The following is a 7370-nucleotide window of genomic DNA, read 5'->3' as shown; positions in this document are numbered from 1 at the left end:
TGGCACTCCCAGTTAGGGTGACCTCTCAGCAGGCATGAATAATCCACAGCAATCGGCAAGATGCTGATTTCAATGGTCATTACTGCCCCCTCAGAAAACACAGGGATAGAACCTGTGCTCTGCTTGCAACGCCAAGCTAGCTGGGCATACTGTGTCATCTTGACCACAGCAATCTTTTTCTTTTCTGGCATAAAACAGCTAGTTCGCAGTCTTACATGGATGTTACAGAAACTGCAGAAGCTGCCTTTTTTTTTTTTTAAGCCACTGTGCTGCACATCTGTATGGATCTGGAATGGTCATATTCCAGACAGTGGGTCTGTACCTACCTATGTCTTTCCATTACTAATGCAGGTGCCAACTTCGGCCAGCAGCCATGAAGCCAGTTTCCTATGGAGGGCTACAAGGGGGACCTTGGGTCTCAACATAAAGAGCGCAGCAAGGCACAAGAGAACTACGGAAGCCGTGCTGTGGGATATCAAAGAGCATGGAGGCTCAGTTTCACACCTGAGGACACAGCATCTGTGATAAAGTGTGGTCATGGGCAGCTGGGTGGTGCAGCAAGAGCCTATCATGGGAGCACAAATGGGGGACTCAGTCCCACAGCCCCTGACCAGGGCTGCCAGTGGGACCACGGTGGGTTGACCTCAGCTGTCTGTCAGACACCCACCAAGCAGCTCTCTCACTCCCTGCAAGAGTATTACTCTCTCTGGTTAAAAGAGGACGGGTGGCAGAGGAGTAATGGACAACAGAAAGTTCCTAAACTGTCTTGGTTTTCAAAACTAGGATATTTTTAGACAATCTGAGAGTGGTCAGATGTACTGCTACAGTTCAGACAGAAACAGACACTTAACCTGGTTCTTTGAGTTAGTGACAGGAGTGCTGCTTGTGTGCATAACACTTGGTTGTTTTGTTTTGTTTGTTTTTTATATTTTTATTAAGGTTTCTCTAGACACTAATTTTAATAGAATTTGAAGAATTGAATATGGCTTCACAAATCACTTCTTTATCTGATGAAACAAGCAAGGAAAGATACAATGACTAAAAAAGCTTCAACATCCTGCTCTCATCAGAGTATTATGGGAAACATGTAAATAAAGAAAACAAATCAATGCCCTGTTCACACTTCATCAACTGCCTAACAACTTGCAAGCAGTTAATTACACACCTTTAAAATGCATGTACAGGAGAAATGATGCAGAAATAAGCTTCTGTAATGAAAAAGGACAGCACAGTAACACTGACTCCACTCAGGTAAATTTAACCCTTTAAATTTGACACTGCTGAAAGAATGCGGTATATGTAATAGCAAAGTAACTATTGTCTGCTTTATGCTCACTATTTAATAACTAGAAATCTACAGTGATATTCTACATTTGTTTATTGCTACTAACCTTTATAACCTTTACTCCTCAATTAAAGATAAGGATTTACACACTACATGTAAGAATTGAATGCTAAGTTAGTTACTGTTGATTAAATATATTGAAGACTATCAAGTGATGAGTAGTATTAGGCTGTGTTACTTTCACATTTCCAAATATTTAGGACCATGTAGCCTGCTAGCTCATTTAAGTACAGTATTGCTATATCTAGTAGCAGAACATGAGCTTCACACTGAGTTTGCAAATCCTCAGGACTTGTCAGGCTTTGCTGAGCTTGCCTTAGCATGCCTGCAACTCCATTTTACCTTGTTTACTTGTAACAACAGGACAATGCTCTTAGTCATATGATTTAGTTTTAGGTAGTACTCTGAAGAGCAGGACTTGAAGATCCATATGGGTACCTTCCAACTTGAGATACTTTACTTTTGTGTAATTTTGTATATTTGTAGGATATAACCATAATATGTGGTAATAAGCGGTAATAAGCAGTTACTTGTGGGAATTAAATGTTTATGCCCTTACCATGATAATGCAATGCAGGGGATTAGTCTTGGTATGATGGGAGAGGGGGAAAGTGCAAGATATCACTGGAAACTCCAGGGCAAAACCAAGTCACTGGTAGTTAAAAACACCCAGACCTGGGAGTTGGGAAAAACCAGTTCTAGGGGTAACAAAGGAAACAAACAACTCCCACCTCACCAATCCACACTGATTAGATATCGGAAGAGCTTAGTATGGTCCCCCATTACCTCCTTGACTTACAGGAAATTTTGACACATATGTACATAGCTATGTTCTATATATGTGGGTAGATAACTCCCACTGACCCAGCCCAATATTCTCCTCCAACACACACCACTTCAGAACAGTACATTCAACACCGCTCAAACATTCATTCCTCTGCTATACAGAGAAAGATAAACAGGCCTTTAACACCCTACGGACAGTTGTATTTGCAAATGTATGCTACTTAACTCAAAGCAGGTCTCAGGTATCTCCTATAGATTTTTCCACAAAATGAAATTAAGTCAGAAAAAAAGAATTGAAAGTGGTTTTAGCCTAAAGCTTGCTGCAGTCAGCTGAGATTCTTTTAAATGGATACTGTGGTGCAAAAGTTTTATGGATTGCCAAGGACACTTTAATGGTACTCTCAGCTGAAAAGCTATTGAAGAGGAGGGTGAAAAGGGTATGCTTTTTCTTTATTTCAGCCACTGATGCATCAAAGCATGGAAGCAGCAAAACATTTTCAGTAGCAATTTGTTAGAGCTGAAAGCAAAAGAAACTATTCTCTACTTCTAGGTGGCAATGCAGCTGCAGCAGGAATACTTATAAAAAATGATAAAAATAAAACGGTGTGAACATTGGTAATGCATCATTTGCAGCTCCTAACATTAGTATCGGCTTTGCTAAGTATCACTTTATCTACAAATAAATGAAGAATAAGAATGGGTATTTCCTGCCAGCTGTTCGGCACATGCTTAACTTCAAAACCAAGAAAACTGCTGATAAGCCATCATATGTTCTTGAAAGCTTTACAGCAAACGCCTTTAATCAGAAAAGAGTTTCAGCTCAAGAGCTTCAGTGGGCAATATTTCATATCATCAGCTTTGAATGCATGGAAACATCAGGCCACATTCCCATAAAATGCTTCCCCTCTGATGCTACAATTGATAGTATAGTATGTTTTGCAGCAATATTCTTGAACATTTTGTGAAGATTTCACACTTAAAATTTTTACATTATGGGTGATGAAAATGAAGATGTTATTATAGTTTGGGACTCCTGGAGCCAGAGGCAGTTTGTATGTACATAAATACCCTTAACGGACTTTTCTGCCATGAACTTACCCATTGACTTTTGAAGGTACAAGAGCTATGTGGAAAAACCTCCTGCTTCAGACTACACTTGCACCTGCCCTTGTTGCAGCAGCTGATAAAAAACAAACATTCTGTGAAATTACAAGCCCTAGTGTATCCATCTGCACTACAGGCAAAATAAACTCCCATTCATGAAGATCAGATTAGAAATATAACATAGTCAGTTCTGATGCACAACAGACGTGGTTGTGATCAGCCTGTGTTCAGCACCAGGAAACTCATTGGCTGAACAAAAATCCTGCATTTTTATGTGTGGATTACACCATATGCAATTTAATCAACCAGTTTATACTAAAATAGTGTAAAATCTCCCAATGTTACACACTAATATTCAAACAGGTTTATCTTTATCCAGTTGCAAAAAATGACCACAAATCTAGAGCCCATGTGTATTTGGATCTTGAACATCGCTGAAGGGAATCACGGCTTGCTGCCACCCAACGGCCTCAAGTTTTTCAGGACTCTTACACAAACTGCAAATACAGATACTTGAAGATCAGACCACGCACATCAGTATTTTTTGCAATGGGTCTAGTCTGCCAGACACGAAGCACATCGGTCAGGCCACACCAACGGGGGACCACCGCACAGAGCGAGCCAGAACCATAGGCTCGGTGCAAGCCCTGGCAGCCGAGTGTTCCCACCCGCAGCGCCGGGGGCTCTGCCGCACGGTTACAGCGCAGCCGCCGCGCCGGGGCCTGTCCTGGGCCACCGTTCCGGTCCCGGGCCGCCGTTCCGGGGGAGCCGCAGCCGCCGCGAGCAGCGCCGCCCCGGCCGTTACCCCACGTGACCGCAGAGGGCTCGCGCGCGACGGAGGCGCTGCCGGCCCGGCCCCGCTGACGGGAGCAGAGGGTGAGCGGCGGGCGCGGCCGCGGGCGGGTGGAGCGACGGAAGCCGGGCAGGCTCAGCGCGCGGAGGGGCAGGGCGGGCGGCGCGCGGCGGAGCGAGGCAGCAGGCGGGGACACGGGGGCGCCGCCGAGCGCGGGAAGACGGAGCGGGGCCGAGCCGGAGGAGAGCGGGGAGCTGGGGGGGGGCGGGGAGGGGCGACACGTGCCGCGCGGCAGGCCCGGCCGCGAGACCGCCCCCGCTCAAGCTCGCGCCAGGCGCTCGGTGCCGCCCCGCTGGCCCCGCCCCTCCCTCCCTCCGCCCGCGCGAGCCGCCGGTGGCCGTTGGGCGGCGCGGGAAGGGGGCTTCCTTGCGGGAGCGGCCGCGCCGGGCTAGCCGGAGGGCGGGGCGGGGCCGGGCTGGGCTGGGAGCCGCCTCTTCTGGGCGGGGGGGAGAGAGAAGAGTCGGGGGCCTCGTCCCCGCTGCCTGCAGGGGTGGTGTCCGGAGCTGCGCGGTGACTGGCGAAGGTCGCAGCGGGGCTCGCGCCACTGTGGCGCGGTGGCGGGAGAAACCGGCAGGGGCCGCTCGCGGGAGGCCCCACGCGCCGTGGCGAGGCCGGTCCTGTGGCGCTGCCCGGCAGCCGCGGCAGCCCGGTGTCCCTCAGCCGCCCCCGGCCCCTGCCGTGCTGCGGAGTTGCTGCTGCTTCTTGTTTACGACCAGGTGTTCATACCTTTTTTAAGGAAAAATATTTTTTTTGGAAGTCAGTGAAAAGCTTAGGTAGAAAAACAGCTGAACACCAAGCGCACTCTGACCTCGTAACATCTTCTGATAAGTCACCATTCCATGGTGACTATTTCTGTATCATTTCATTGCTGTTTCACTGAACTGGAATTGAGTACAGTGAGATACCAAACACGGTGACACGACCGGGAAAGCTGCCCCACAGCTCTCTGCATACCTTTCTTGTACCAGCACATTTTCATTTTTCTCCCCCTCGTAAGTGGGCACATACTTGTTCATTGTTCCATTAGGAAGAAAGCTGGCTATTAATTGTCAAGAGAATATACTTGGAAGATAAGACCTCTCCAGTATTTTCAGGTTTAATGAAATAATTACAAGACTTTAGAATTAGACTTCTAGAAATACACTTCCCCCCCAAGTGTAGCTCTATAACTGAATCCATATGCATTTTGTAAAAATATGTTGCCAAAAGAAATTTCTTCTTGGAATTGATGGGAAATAACCACACACATTGAATTATAGTCGGTAGTATCCAGATCCTGGAGAATAATATTTGAATTGTGCTGAACAATAATTTTGAGATTCAGGTAGGTTTCACAGTTACAGTTGGAATTTTCTGTTGAGATCTTTGTAAGTTGACGAGTGTGCCACAGATTCCAGCTGCTTCTGGAATACCTGGATCCTTATGCTTTGCTTTTAGTTCAATAGTACATTATCATTTTAAAACAATGACTCTATATTCCACAGAATCTGCACTGCATGATTTTAAGATCCTTCTGGACCAATTAAATTTAGCTGCAGTTCTAAATAGTGGCTTAAACACATTTTCCTGTTAATTTATAAAAAAATTGAGGTTTCTTATCCTCATTGAAATATCAGCAAGAATAAACAAATCCTCGTTCCTATGCATTAGAATTTCTGTTGAAAAATAATATTTTCACACTTGAAAATGAGTCGTTGAAACTCTCAAACGCACTTCAGCTGAAAAATGTATACTTTAGAGTTCATATAACATAAAAATTGGACACACTGAAGCCCAGAAGTTCATTATAAATCTAGAACTAGTATCGGTCAATGCAGAATGAACATTTGTAGTTTTACAGAACTCTGTTGATTTTTGTTTGTTTTTCAGCTGAAATTTTCTAGTCTTTAAAAAGGAAAAATATGATTCTGTTTGTATATTAAGAAAAAAATATCAATTATAATTGCCTGGAATGTATTCTGCAAGTCCTGACCTGCTGGACAAACCAAATACTGAGTTGTATAAATAGTGTGCTGCTCTTTCTGTCAAAGGGATTTAGTCTATTAACTGGTGTGTTCCTAAACTATTATTTAGAGTCTTAGACACGAAGGGGAGTGGCACCTTGGATAATCTGTCTTTTGCTTTGTGAAAAAGTTACCAGTTTATGCAAGAAATTAATTAATCTGCAAATAAGAACATAACTTTTTCCTTTGATAATATAGCTATGGAAGATTTTTCTATTATTTTTTCAATAAAATTATTAGTTATATATTCCTGCGAGTATTTGGGTTTAGTGCTTTTGCTGTTTCTTTCGACCTGAGAAATTTATATGGCAGTTGAACTTTGTCACAAATCCCAGACTCAAAATCAACATGGTGGTGAATGGTTATTGCTGAGTACACGAGGTGCACACTTAGGAAGTCCCACAGTGACCTCTAATGTTCAATGATAAAACCCGAAGGGTAAAATAAAGGATGTTATGTTTTGAAGGCACAATTTTGTCTATTAGTTTGTACGTTTAGTTTGTTAATATGCCACAGGCAGTAGGTAGTAAGTAGTTGGTTCATCGGATCTTCCTGCCGGGTTTCATGGGAATGTTGTCTGAGGGAGTCAGTTCTAATTCCCCTGTTTTGAGTGGGTATGCACAAAGCCTTCTTCATAGTAGCCGTGAGAGAACTAGTTGTTTTTGTACAGTACACTGAAAATGGAAAATACCTTTCAAATATTAAATACATTCTCTCTATTCTTTCTTTTGGGATTATTTATATTATATTTATTTATTTATAATAAATACTGTTGTCAGGTTCCGTCCTTTTATACTCAACTCATGCTTGCAAGCTGGAAAGATTTGTAGCTGAGATGCTTTTTTCTTGTATTTACTCATTTGATTTTCCTTTAGGTTAGAGTTTCTTTCTGACAGAATTTGTGTTTTGAGTTGAATGCTGTTATTCTTAGGCCACTTATTGACTGCTATATGAATGCTTATAACAGTATATATATTTTTTTTTTATATATATATATATATTTTTTTTTGTCTGTGTTGCTTTTGCATAAACTTGATTCTGAATATCCACAACTAATATGACAGTTTCATGGTACTTGAAAGAATCCAGAGAGTTGACTACATAAATGTGCAAATGAATTAAAATCTAAAGGTTATGCTATTGTTTACTGTAAATATAATTAACAAATTTCTTGAGTTTAGAAGCAACACCTCATTTATGCAGTCTATTTGAGACCAAAACATAACAGTAGCTGGTAGTTATTTGCAAAGGGCACTTCAAATCAATTTATAAAATTAAC

General features: G+C 43.0%; 1 protein-coding gene across 1 annotated transcript in view; it reads left to right on the top strand.

Moving 5' to 3' along the window:
• The first annotated feature begins 3989 nt into the window (after positions 1-3989).
• IMMP2L (inner mitochondrial membrane peptidase subunit 2) overlaps positions 3990-7370 on the top strand; it is a 456167-nt gene continuing 452786 nt past the window's right edge. The window contains exon 1 of the mRNA XM_065860638.2: positions 3990-4111. The gene's annotated coding sequence lies outside the window, so the exon portion shown is untranslated. The remainder of the gene's footprint in view (positions 4112-7370) is intronic.

Source organism: Patagioenas fasciata, chromosome 1 (assembly GCF_037038585.1).
Source record: "Patagioenas fasciata isolate bPatFas1 chromosome 1, bPatFas1.hap1, whole genome shotgun sequence".
NCBI lineage: Eukaryota > Metazoa > Chordata > Aves > Columbiformes > Columbidae > Patagioenas > Patagioenas fasciata.
This window is presented reverse-complemented; position numbering and strand designations above follow the sequence as displayed.